Genomic DNA, 14,761 nt, shown 5'->3' on the forward strand with positions numbered 1-14,761 from the left:
AAAAAGGTTCAAAATAGAGAAGTTAAAATGTCAAAACACCCGAGTCTCAAATCCCCAACACAATGAATATGAAAAAAGGGTTCAAAACTTGAAAAAAGGGCTTCATTAGATGTGAAGTGCTAAGGGTGAAAGGAGGTCTTATGAGATCCAAGATTTCATCTTGGGTCGAGATAACAAGCTTTTGGGAACCACTCCTTGAAATTTTATCAAGTTCAATAGGAGGGAGAACCTAGAGACTTGTGTGGATCTATTTTTATGTCTATGAGGATTGCTTGAACAATTTCTAGGCTCTGATTATATGGTTTTCAAGAAGTTTAGAAGGGGAGGCCCGATTTTGGTTCTCTATCTTGGATATTCACTAGATTAAGGAATTCTCGACCTTGATGAATTTGTTCATAAAGTGGTTCTAATACAAGATTGATGCCTTATTGATGATCATTCAGTTGTACGATCTTAGGTAGAAGAAAGATGAGGATGCTCAAGATTTCATCAATTGGTGGCGAGTTGTATATCACTTCATAGAGGATGTGATATGAGAATCCCATGCAATCACTCTCATTGTGAACAATTTCAATCAACCATTGAAGCAGCTACTTGTTAGTCAAAAGTTTGAGACTTTCATGGATCTCATTAAGGCTACCACCTGAATAGAGGCAAATCACAAAAGAGGCATGTATGATGGTTTGTTGGCTAAAACAAAGCGCAACCAATATTCTAGATCTAAGAAACTGGATTCCAAGAATCAAGCCAATATATTGAATCCTAGTAAAAAATCAGAATTAATATTGATCTTCTCAAAACCAAAACCAACATAATCCACAAGAGGGTGAGAAGTAGAAGCAATCTAGCTCTAATTGGAATCCTAACTAGACTTGGGATTGCAAGATCACCAGGTTTTGATAGTCCTTAGTAAAAGTCTTGGACTCCTTGTTGTAGGACAAGATGACCAAGTTGCCAAAGGTTCTCAATCCTCCAATCAAGGGAAGAGACTCTACAAACTTTTGCAAGTTTTACAAGATCATGGGGTATGATAAAGAACAATGTATCACCCTTAGACAGATTATTCATGACTACTTGGACATGGGTGAACTCGAACCCACCGGATAAAAAAAACTAGCTGGAAATGAGGACTTTGTCATCTACATTGATCCATTTTGCAACCATCAACAGGAAAACAATGTAGGGGCAGTCAAGCCATGGGAGAATCCTAGTTAGTAGAGTCGGTCTTCATGTGACATTCGAGGAATTTTTTATAATTTCATATGAATAAAGATGAGTTTGTGTTATTTTTGTGGTTGAATGTGAAATTTATGAGTGTATGAGTTAATATCCGGATCCAATTACATCCACAAACCATTAGGTGACATGTGGGACCCACAAGAAGGGCAACCCAGTGAGGTAGGTGTCACTTGTCACTCATCTAAGATGGGGTCCAATCTAGTGGGACAGCCCACATGACTTAATTAACCTTAATAAGTTAGTCAAGTAAAATTAGCTATATAGTGTAATTAATTAGGTAACTTAGGTGTTTAGATAATTAGGAAATTATTTAAAATATTTTGTTTAATTAAAATTTAATCCACAAGCGGAACAGTTTTGGGAAAATCCCAAGAGGGAGGGGTCTCCCATGTGGATAAATCAAAGCAAAAAGTCCAATATGGATTATAATATAAATTAAGGTAAATTTTAAACTGTTACAAATAGGAAAAAAAGAAAGTATATAGGTTTTTAAAACTAGCAAAACCATCTCAAAAAAGAAGGGGTGGGACGTTTTCTAAAAAAAATCCTATATACTATGGTCTTGTTGGAATACTCAATGGCTTAATTGAGTTGGGTTTCCTAATGCAATCCAACCTATTTATAAAAGAAAAAAAGAAGGAGACTCTTAGAGTCCATCCTCCCACATGATTTCTCATAAAGATGCCAGCCAACCTAGCTCATTCTTCCTTGGATGGAATTGGAATACAACCTGAGGTCTCATACCAAAGGAAAGAAAGCTTGCTTACCAAGCCAAGTTATGTACTTGGGGAAACTTTGTGGCATATAGCCTAGAGAGGCCGAGGTCAAAAGAAATCAGTTACAGCTAAACTAAAAGCGATAAGAGGAACAAAATTGATTGACATGGTAGCAGGCATCGAGTATTTGGGAGTTGTTGGAGAGCTTCCTTGCCTAGTGATGCTTTAAGGCTAGTTTCAAGCTCATCACAAGGAACGATTGATTGGATGAGAAGTGGTAGTTAATATAGAAAGCAGACGAGTATAGGTTTTTGTCAGTAAAGAAGAATCAAATGGATTCAAGGACATTTTGAATGGATCAACCTTCAGGTAGGGATGGGCATATGGCTGGCCCAAGCCGCTAATGGACCAGGTTGACCCAGTCTGTTCACTAACGGCTCAGGATTTGACCCGGTTCTTAACAGGCTTGTGTTTGAAGAGAGGCCTATGGCCCGGCACCATTGGCTCATCAGGCCAATGTGAAGTGGGTTGGGTCCAACTATAATGCCCATAAATTTTTGAGGAATTTTCATAAATCTTTGCAAAAAACTCTATATGTGATAATTTGTGTTATATAATATACATAGATTAGGTCTTTGATCATGCATATTTTACTCATATTTTTATACACTTTTATGCTTGATCTTGCGCATATTCAATGTTTAAATGACCATGTTTAGCTTATTTTGATGTGTTTCCATGCAGAAAAGCTTCATTATTAATTTCATCAAAATCGAAGTTAAAATAAGCAATTTGGAGCAGTTTGAAGGCTTTTGGATCAAATTTCAAAAAATGAATTGGTCAAAATTTTCAAATATAGATTTGACCCACTTTTAAGAAGTTTAATTGGACCAAAATACCCTTAGAGGGGTGACACCTATGTTTTAAAAATAGTTTAGTTTTTAACATATTTTTTAGAAATAGTGTTCTAGTTGAGGTATTTGGAAAATTATTGAAATTAGGAATCGTTTTAGAAAATACCCAAACTTATCCTTCTAACCCTAGGCTCTCATTATAAATAAGAGTTTAAGAGGAGAGAAAGAGGCTTTTCTCTCCTTGGGATTCATGCCCCCCTCTCCTCTTGCTTATTTTCTTTCTCCTAGCCATCCCCCCTCCTTTTTCTTCTCTTTCCTCTTTCTTCCCCCCTCCGTTCCCAATGCCCTAACCGGCCAGCTGGTTCGGGTTTTCTCATACTTGAAGATCAACTCTAGAGGTGCGTGATAAGCTATAACATGGAGAAAAGGTCGCTCTTCCTCTCCTCAATCCGTCGGAGGTGAACCACGTGGTGAGTCTCTTCTCCCCTCTTTCTTTAGAGTAGGGTTTGCATGCATATAGCATAGTTTGTTTTTATTTTTATGCACATTTTTTAGTGTGTTTTAATTTCTGATTTTTCACCTTTAGTTTAGCATAAATTAGGTCATTAAAATTCTGATTTTTAGGCTGAGTATCAACACCCTAACTGGTGGCCAAAACCGGTAGGTAGAGATAGTCTGTTAGCCTAGTTATCAATTTTCGATTTTTTCTTTTAGTTGGTTTCGTTTTCCCTAGTGAGTTGATTGTTTTAAGGTGTGTTTAAAGTAACATTAATTTCTATTTTTCATTAGAAACTTTGGAGATTAACGTGAGTTTAAGGTTACTTTAGGTTAGTAGTAGTGTAGGTGCATCTAGGCTAGCCGTTAGCTAACCGACTATCTCTACCTACTGGTTTTGGCCTTGTTAGATAATATCCTTTCATTTGTGTAATGTACATTTGTTTATTGCTTGTTTTTTGTTTTCTGTAGGTGGTGTGTTGCTAGGTGGCGTGAGGAACAACAAAAAGGGTGCAATTAGGGTGTTGCTAGGTGGCGTTAAAATTCATTGCACTACATAGCATTGCATGTCATTGCATCTCATTTTCGAGATCCAACACTCCTATTTTCAAAACATTTAATCCAGATTTGAGTTTTAAAACTTTTTCTTTCAAAATCAATTTCAAAACCTGGGTTTTTAGTCAACATTCTGTCATTTTCCAACCCCAGGACTTTATATTTCAAAATATTTTCTCAGAAAACAATCTGGATTCATTTCAAACTCAATTTCAACTGATTTCAATTCTCAGATGAGACCCATTTAGGTGGTGTCGCTTTTGGATTCCTTTACTTGTCAAAAATCTCCAAAAATTTCAGAGTCCTAGTTGGATCAGGACTCTTTTTCCAGAGTCCAGTTGGATCAGAACTCTACTTTTCACTACCTTTTTACCTGTTTTCGGAGAAAACCTTTTAAAATCTTCTGTTTTGGCCAAAATTTTAGAGTCCTAGTTGAATCAGGACTCTTCTTCAGGAGTCCAGTCGGATTAGGACTCTTCTTCAGAGTTTTAATTGGATTGGGACTCTAATCTTTTACAGCTATTTTATCTATTTCAATCAAATCTTTCAAAATCTTTCAAAAAGAGTCAGAAACTCAGAGTTTTACTCAAAACAGGACTCTGTTCAAAGAGTCCTAGTTGGATCAGGACTTTGATCCTGATTTCAATTTTGAGAGAATCTTTCAAAAATCTTTTCATTTATCAAAACTATTACACTTTTATCAAAGAATTTCAAAATTCTGAGGTTTTATCTTAGAGTCCTGATTAAATCAGGACTCTACCCCAGAGTCCTGATCGAAGTAGGACTCTATCAAAAATTGATTTTCTCACTTCATTTTCACTGGTTTTCAAAAGCTTTGCCCAAATTTCATCATTTGCTTATCAAAAAAACCAAAATTCTTAGAGTTCTGATCGAATCAGGACTCTTTCTTAGAGTCCTAATCAGATCAGGACTCTGAACCAAAATTCAATTTCATCATGTTTTTAACTGTTTTTCAAAATTCTCTCGTCTGTTTTTCAGAAAATACCAAAAAAATCTAAAATTTCGGTCCGATCAGGACTCTGTCCCAGAGTCCTAGTCCAGTCAGGAGTCTGTTTGGAAGTTTGTTTTTACTCTATTTTTTTTATTTATTTCCATTTGTTTTCAAAAATTATGTCATTTTGTAAAGTTCAGTTAATCCAGGACTCTATTTCAGAGTCCTGATTGAGTTAGGAGTCTAACCTTGACAGTATTTTCTGACTTATTTCATCATTTTTGATAAAAGCTTTTCAAAAACTCCTTCATTTGGCTTTTAAAACCCAAAATCTCAGAGTCCTAAAAATCCAGGACTCTAGCCCAGGGTCCAGTTCGCTTGAGACTCTATTTTCAAAAATCTTTGAATTTCAACTATTGATTTTAACCCCTTTTCAAAGCCATTTTCAGTATTTATTTCAAATTTTCAAAACTCTGATGTGGGTTCCACTCAGTTGGTGCCATATCCAGAGGAGTTCTGACCCAGTTGGAACTCTGTGCCATTTCAAAACTTTCAATCTCAAAGTCTACTTTTGAATTTCTTTTCAAAAACCTCTCATTTTCAAGTTTTAAATCATTTTTTGAAAATTCAAGTGGAGCCCGCTCGGGGTGGCGCCACATTTGAATAAGTCAAGGTTAGACTAGGGTTAGTCATTGTCCTAGTTAGGTTAGGGGTTTAGAGGAGTCAAAATCAATTTTAAAAATCCATTTTATTTAACTTTTAAACCATTGGTTTTTAAAGGTTTTAAATTCAGGTTTTAAAAACCAAATGTGGGTCCATACTAGGTGGTGTCACATTTAGACTTTTTAGGGTTTAATTAGGTATTAATTAGAGTTTAATTAGAGTTCATTTAGGGTAAGAAAACCACAAAAAATCGTTGCCCTTAGTGGATTATTTAGAAAGAGTCCTGAAAAAATGAAAAACCTCTTAATTAACCCTAATTAAGTGACTTTTTGAAAAACTATAAAAAGGGACCTAAGAGGGGTCAAAAGAGGGCTCCTTTTCTCTCAAATTTTCGTGGCTTCTCTCTCCTCTCCAGCACCTCCACCTTCCTCCATTGCAGCTGCAGCCCCAATGTGAGTTTATTTAATATTTTTTTATTAGTTTTTATGATTTTTCAATAGATTTCACCATGGAAACTCTTGTGTTCATGGATTTAACCATGGATTTCATCCAAGAACCCCAAAATCGACCCAAGAAGATGATCTAACTCAGTTTGAGGGTAATTTCAAGGATTCTAATCCATTAGAATCGATGAGAGGTACGTTTTTCATGTTTTTAACCGACGAAACGTGAGATTTACTCGTTAAATGGGTTAAATCCATGATTTCAAAGGTGAAAGCAAATTTCAGCCATTGATTCCCTGATTTTATTTTATTTTCATGGTTTATTCATGTTTGTTTTACGTTCTATAGCATAGAAATAATTTTTATTTACTGTTTTATGGTTTATTTTATTGTTTTACATTAATTAATGCATAGTTTTTATAGTTTCTTAGAATTCTATGTGTTTTAGGTTTAGAACAGTAAAGATAGTGTTATTTCGGATTTAAATCCTTGTTGTTTATTTCTGAATTTTTTATTTGTGATGCATGCATATGTGATTGAACTACTGTAAAAAAACCAGAGATTTTGGACTTCAGGAACCTTGTCAGAAAAATCAGACATCAAGTCGGGTTTTTAAAACTTTAAAATCGTTGTTAAAATCAAGAGGGTAACTTGCTGTGATGATATTTTTCTCATCCTATATCCGATTTTAGATCTGTAAATTGCTATGGATTCATGTTGATTAGATCTATCTACTGTGAAATTTTCAGAATTTTTTATCACTGTTTAGAATTTTTATTCTGTCAGAAACTCTGATTTTCAATTTAAAACTCGTTAGGGTTTACCAAAACTCTAATCAGACTTGTGTTGTTTATAAATCCCAAACTACAGATCTGATTCATGATCTGTAAAAAGTGAGTATTGTTATTTTTCTGTCAACTATTCACTGTTAAAAGATTAGATATTTTTAATGAGTACTGCTATTTATCCAGGAATTTTCAATTGAAAGTATCAGTCAGGACCAAAGTTAAAATCAATATATTCAAGTCCGGATTGTCGGATGGATATCTCCCTGGTTTTAAAGGCTTTTTCAAATTTGTAAAAAAGAAAAGTTCTGTTTTCTTGTCTATTTGTTCTATGTAAAAGTTTATAGATTTTCATAGAAGTTTGACCCCTGGTTCGGGTCTTGGACTGAGACTGGTTGGTGAACTAGGTTAAAAATAGCATATTTTTAGGGTTTGATGCTATTTTCAGATTAATTTAATGCCAAAAAAATATTTTTATAATTCTAATTTGATATTAGGATTATAACAAGTGCAAGTACTAATTTTGAGGATTTTTAGAATCCGTTTGATGCTTGAATGGCTTGAATTGCAAAACAGGGCACCCGAAGAATTCCAAAACACTGCAAAAATCACAAAATTTGTGATATTCTTGGATTTTCGTACATAAGCATATATTTTTAGGGTTTAATCATATTCATAATCATATTAGGATGCTTTAGGTTTAATTTTATGCCCATTTGATTTCATTTAGTGCATAAAACCTAAGTTTTTACCAAAATATTTTCTAAAAACCCTGATTTCAAGGCCATAGTCTTGCTATCTGGGGCAATTTGGTCATTTGACCTCAATTTCGAAATTCCTAACCCTAATTTTCATATTTTTAATCATGTCATGGCATATTTAGTTTGATTTATTCTCATTTGTATTTCAAAACTTGCATTTTACCAAATATATTTCTAAAAAGCCTAATTTCAAGGCCATAGTCTTGTTATTAGGGGTATTTTGGTCATTTTGACCCCAATTTCGAAATTTCATATCTTATCTTCCTTATTTATTCAATCTTATTTCATATTTTATCATTTTTTATTTAAGAGAATCATGGCAAAAAGGCTTATATCTAGCAAAATCCAGCAATTTCCTGATATTACTGGATAAATCTAGAAAAGCCAACATATCATCACTAACAAAGTTTTCTAGTTTTGCAGGTACATTGAATACTTTATTTTTCATGTATTTAAATTTCAATAGTGATGTAAACTAAATTAAACTTTGGAATAAGAATTTACATTTCCTGCTTAGCTTAGGCAGCATTGCATATAATTTATTGTTTTAAATAATGTTAATGTGTGATGGATGATGATTCATGCATATTCAAACTCACTATGGTCTACACGAATGACACATACACTAGCTTTTATGAAGTTTATAAACTTGGTGGAATTCGTATTTATGGCCATAGTCAGAATATGAAGGATATCTAGATTTATGATCTTCACATTAGCCACATTCAGCCTACACTCTTAGGCTAATTTCAAAATGCACTGCATTTCTCAAAAATACAAAGAGTTTTTCCCAATTCCTCAAAATCATATTCATTCATTTCATGAATTTTCCAATTTCAATTCCAATTCAAATTCCAAGTCAAAGGAATCAAATTCTTCAAAATTTCCTAAGTCATATTCAAAATCGATTTTCTCAAAATATTGATTTGCCAATGATATTTCAAGTATTTTCCAAGTTCCAAATTCGATTTTCTAAGTTATATTTTCAATTTCAAAGTTTGAATTCAAAGAAATCAAGTTTTTCAAAGTTATTTCATATTTCTCAAAATCGATTTTCACAAAAATCTCTTGAATACTTCAGAAATCGATTTTCACTTTCTCAAATACAGTATCTCAATCATGATTCATGATTTCAAAAGGGTTTATTTTCTAAATATTTTCCAATCTTGAAGCAAACATCATGTTTTCAAATGTGCATTTTTAGAAATTCATAGCACATGCCTGATTCTTTGTGCATTTAGGAATTAGAATATGGTTTAGACAAGTTGAACAAAGCAAAGCATTTGATTGATCCTTGGTTCAATTACCCCTGGTAAAGGCGCCAGGAACGGTTGAATCTCGTACCGACAGGCGAGTCTCATTCTTCGGAATAATCCCATATTTTAAAAACGGAGGCAAGTTATTTTCAAAATCTTTTTCAAAGGTCAGTTTGATTTGCAAAAGTAAAATTTTGCGATGATAACAGCCTTGAATGCTTTTTATAAAGATTGTTGTTCAATAATAAGATTAGGGTTTAATGAAACCCTAAAGACTTTGAATTAGAATGGCTAACATTGTTATTTTTTTTAGGCAATGGCCAAGGTTTGAGCAACATTTATTGCCATGAAGCATGTTGATAAATGTGTAGCACGTGATTATTGTTGAAAAGTAGCAGTGTACTGAAAATTTTCTTATGTACAAGTTGTTAAATGAATCATGCTTACACATAAACTTAAAGTGTTTTTCTACCTTCATAGGCGAAGTGTCTGTATATACAGAGCGACATTTAATGAGTTAAAGAACCTAATAGAAAAATATGGCATAATACAGTTATAGCTTACCTTATAGAAGGTAAGTGGTACAAGCCTCGAGTGACATGTGAAAATGTTTTTTGGAGCGATAGATTCTCATCAGTCTCCAGTCACTCTTAGAGTTTAGAGACCGGGGTAAGTGACTTCCCCAACTTCTGTAAAAGTTTCAGAATGCATCCGAATGAACATTTTAGTGACCCTTAGAGAAACTCTTTTGGCTGCAAATCATTCTCCTTAGGATCCGTATAGTAGTTATTTTTTATAATTAAAATACAGACGACATATTAAACCACCAAATGGTCTTGACTGTACGACTACTAGTGGCATGCGAGTACCCATAGGGTTAATAAATATTGAAACAAAGGCTCTAATAATTTATAAAAATAAATAAACACTGTCATTAAACACATGAGTTGTTATTTGTATTAAATGCATGAGTGATTATTTGTATGATATTGAATACATTTGTACTTATTTTTATGATCTGAATTTGAATTGCATAAGTACAGTTAAATCATGATTCCTAAATATGATTTGATATTTTAAGTTATCTGTAATTGATATTTAATTACCAGGTTGTCATAAGTCTGTTCCCGTTTTATGAAGAATACAGGTTCAGGTGTGGAGTACTCTACACAGTAGTGGATACTGGACATGAGCAACATCGAAGAATATTGATTTTTAAGATATTAGGATTAATGTAGGATTTTTAAATTCTAAATCTGTGTATGTAATGCATGTTTGAATTTAATTTTGTCCTTGTTTATATTGTGGTTTGTAGAATGTAACCCTCCTGAGGTTTTAAACCAAAGTTTAAAACAGTTTTCGTTGTTTATTTAAAAAAATTTATTTTTTACATAATTTTCAAAGGTTAAAAATCTTGGAATGTTACAATAGGAGTCATGTGTTTAGCAAAAAAGAAGTGACAGAGAAGATGGTGGTTTGAGAGGAGTGAGAAATTTAGAGAGTTTTGAGAAATATGGAATGGAGGGCGTGTGGGGGTTTATATAACTCACACCTTCTACTATTTCATAAAATAGATCTCTCTCTCTTCCCAAACTGTGTGGGTGGGGAGAGAGTCCCATATATTTAAAAAATCCTTTGTTTTTTAGCTTTCTAACATATTTAAAACTCCTCATTTTTTTAAAATCCAATTAGGACTCGTACTTTGATTTTTTTCTTAAACTAACTAACCAATTAATAATTAATTAAATTCTTAAGAGTTATAGAGTTGGGGATGCCCCACCCTCTTTCACAACTTTTTATTTAATTGATTAATTAATTAGTTAATTGCCACATTGGCAAATGGGTTATTAGTGGGGCCCACATGGGTAGCATCCCATAGGGTCTAATCCTAGTTGGGTTTTGATACAAATGTTATTATATCCATTTTTATTAATTTATTTAAAAGTCCAAACCGATAGGCTAATCCAAACCACCCATAGATCTAATGACTAGGGTCTAAATCCATATCCAATATATCCAAAATCCATAAGTTAATCCAAATCTATATTGGATCCAAACATTGGAGTTTAGATCCATATTTGACATGTCTGAAATTCATTATTTATTATATCTGAGATCCAATTACACATTTAATTAAATATGAACATACATTAATTGAACATAAAACTACTTATTTATTCACTTAAAATTAGAGAAAAATCGCAAATGTTACATCCTACCCCCTTAAAAGAATTGTCCTTGACATTCCGTGCGAGAACTATTCCTGGATGTTCATTTAGACATGATCCACTTTTATCAAGCCTGACTCATACATAAATTTGATCCAGTCTACATTGAATCATTCTTCTCTACTAAATTTCTCTAAATGTTATCATGTCTGAATCAATAAATAATATCAATTAATTAGTTATTAAGGAATTCTCATAAAAAGTTATTAAATTAGAATTTTGAATTTTTTTAAAAATGCCAAGTAAGTGTAGATATTGTTCATGCATACCTTGCTTAGATGGTGATACTCAAACAAAAACATAATCTCCTATGACAAAACTGAGTTTCCTATGTTTCAAAATCACCTTCACAGGGTTTGCCCTGGTTGTTCAATTGGTCAGCTGTGGCGGCATAGATGTCCTACCACCCTATTCTGGATGTTATGTTGTTGCTATTGTTGCTATTGTATTTGTTGTTGTTATTGGAGAGAAATTCCTTCAGTTGTTTGCCTATGTATATCCATCATCTTCTTGCAACATTAGCAGTTGTAATGACTCATCTTATCGCACCATAGACAACCACTAGTATCGCTAGGGCACAACTGTCCCTCATGGTGATAGTGGCACTTCAGACATAAATGACTTTGCACCTGTGGTGGCATGTTTTCTTCGTGTTGCTTCTGCATTTTTGTAGGTGATGTGAAGTTCTCCCTACCAAGGTTCTTTCTATGGCTGTTCTCCCACTCACTAGACTACTAACCAGGTTTATTTGACTGAGACTTTTTAGAAGACTCTTAGTCTTTCTCCAAAATTATGGCTATCTCAATAGCCTAGTTCAAATTCTAAGTCTCTCTCAAGAACTCTAGACCGTAGACCTACATACTTTCGACCTTGTGCCTCATATGTGATATAAGCGTGTGACAATGCTTCTCCAAGTGCCTAAACCGCGTTGTGTACTCTGCCATGCTCAAACCACCCAGCTTGAGTTTTAAGAACTCCTGCTTCTTACGATCCCATGTGTGTGGTGGGAAGTAAGTCTCGAGGAACACCTCCAAAAACTATGCCCAGGTCAGGGTCTGCAACTATGCTGGTGTGTAGCGCACCTCTTGAATGATCTTCCACCAGTTCTTTGCATCTTCCTTTAGCCTGTAAGTGTCAAAATTCACCCTCCGATCCTCAAGTACCTCTAGTACCTAGAATACCTCTTCGATCTCTCAGATCCACTTCTCAACAACATCTGGATCATCTTTTTCTAAGAAGGTTAAGGGATCCATAATTGACTCCATGGTTTCCTTGCTAGGGAACATAGCCATTACCCATGTTATTCGTGAGGTTTTGTCTGGTCTGCATAAGGATATTGAGAGCTCTCAGTAGGAAGTCCAAGTCTATCTGGGCAGTCCATTCATGTGGTAGATGTGCAACCATCTATTAAAAAATAATTAATGTGAATGTTTAGGCCTATTTTGAATTACATGTGATTTCCCTATCATTCTCTAGGTTCACCATTTCATATATAAAAAAATAAAAAAATATCACAACAATCAATTTAAACATTTATGTTGGAGCATACTTACAGATCCCTGCTGGGTTGCTGGACGAGCCGTAAAAAAATGTTTAGCCCTGGCTTTGATACAAAGTCTATATGCCCCAAAATTTTAACCAAACAATACATAGACATTTTTTTAGTACGAGGTCTCATCTATGACTTTGCCTTAACCAAATTGGGCTCTAAGAAGTCAACATGCTTAAGCATCAACATTTAATAGCTCCCTATAACTGAATCTGAGAAAAGACGTCTAGGTGATAAAACCTTTTTATTTAAAAATTATAGTTATTTTTAAAATTTACAGCAAAAACATTAATTTGATAATGGTTAAACAATCTAGGCGAGTTATAAATATTTAAAACAACATCAACAAACCATAATAAATCTAATATATTGATTCCATAAATCAATTGTTTATGAGTCTAAATTAAATAAAATAAACAAATCTAAAAATCTAAACAGTCTCATAGGGATCAATAGTTGATTCGCATGACGCCCCCATAGTTTTTCGAAAGCACTCCTCAACTCATTCGTTATTTATAAATTATGGGGTTATCTTTTATTAAGGTCATAGGTGAATGATATTTCTATAAATTGGTGCACAATCACCACCTCATGTGTTCTTATAACTCCTTCACTCACAATTGAGTGGTCTCATATGCTTGCATGTCATACACACGCCTTACAACACAAGAATATCATTTGACCCCATCCTCACAATAGTGCACACACAAGGCACATCCACAGGAGCATATGCAATATATCAATTTAGGCTCTCAAGCACTGATCAATTTCTTCAACGGTGAGCTCACACCAAAGAAATTAATCATGAATCATGCAATTCATGTATCATGACATGAAACAACAACAATTAATCATGATGCATGCACATAAACCATATTATACTCATGTAAGCATATAAACAGATAATGCATTCATTTAAATATACAAACATCATTCAATAAGTGCATAATTATAATATGACATATTATAAACATCATTCAAAACACACACACTAGCCTCTAACCATTAGTATGTCCATCTGGTTCAATTCTAAAACCAGGACTTGTCTTATTAATCCTCTTTTGAGACCTAGACACATGTACCAAAAGAGTTCCAATTTGGAACTACAGGGACTGAATTTTATCAGTCAGTATAAATTCTTTCTCAAATAGATTACATTGAGTAAAAATCTGAAAAATTAACAAGGATGTGTTTTCTACAAATAGCTACAAACATTTTCTCACTTGGAGTTTAGAATAGAAAGAAATAATTATTTTACTAAAATTAGTTTTTCTGCTACTGGATTGACCTATTTGGTTCTACCCCTTTGAATAAGCATTAATTCAGTGTCTTTATAGAACCAATTTTTTTTGTAAAAATTATTGTAAATAGAGAAATATGTCTCAAACAATCTTCCACCAGATAAGGTCTAAGCTCCATTGAAGATGTGAATTAAAATTCACGGACCACAGCCTATTCATATCCTTAGACAGGCAAGACTGCATAAATTTTCAGTTTTTTAAGTCAACTTTCGTGATTTTTAACTCACAGACCGTAATGAATCTGTGCACCAAATTTTTATTTAAACTTTATTAATATGTAATTTAACATACATAAAATTTTCAACTATATCCATGTATAGACTAACAATTAATAAAATTGACAACACAATATAGTCAAAATACAAGATATCTGTCAGGATAGAAATCACAAATTTCGCCCCTTTCAACGATTTTTTTCTCATCCGGATGCATTATTTTCACAAACCCCGAATTTCACCCCTTCCAATAAATTTTGCAACCCCTAAAATTCCTCATAGTTTTTGCATACGTAGTACAAAAATTGTGACACTTCTTGTGAAGTTCATCATGAGTTTTGTGTTTACGAAATTCCTAAAAAGTTTGATTTTTTTTTGAAATGTTTGCAGAATTCATGAAGTTTTTCATGCGATGATGAAAATTTTATTTTCAGTGTGCAAAATTACTACTGCCTTAAATGTGATGTTCTGTTTCGATGACTATTTCTGGCTAAACACAAATCGACAACACTTCATCGGTGATACTTCATTTTGTTTTTGATTTTTTACCCAGAAAATGAAGAAATCTTAAAAAATGCAAAAAAGAACAAAGATTTTAGACAAAAATATATTTTTAATAATATTTTATTCACTAAAAATTGATAAATGGACGCTGAGATACAACTTTGAGAATGTTATTAAAACAGGAGATTAACAACCACAATTGTGCATATCATAGTGATTATATGCTATTTTTTGGCCACTTATGC

Source organism: Nuphar pumila, chromosome 4 (assembly GCF_984573655.1).
Source record: "Nuphar pumila chromosome 4, dmNupPumi1.hap1.1, whole genome shotgun sequence".
NCBI lineage: Eukaryota > Viridiplantae > Streptophyta > Magnoliopsida > Nymphaeales > Nymphaeaceae > Nuphar > Nuphar pumila.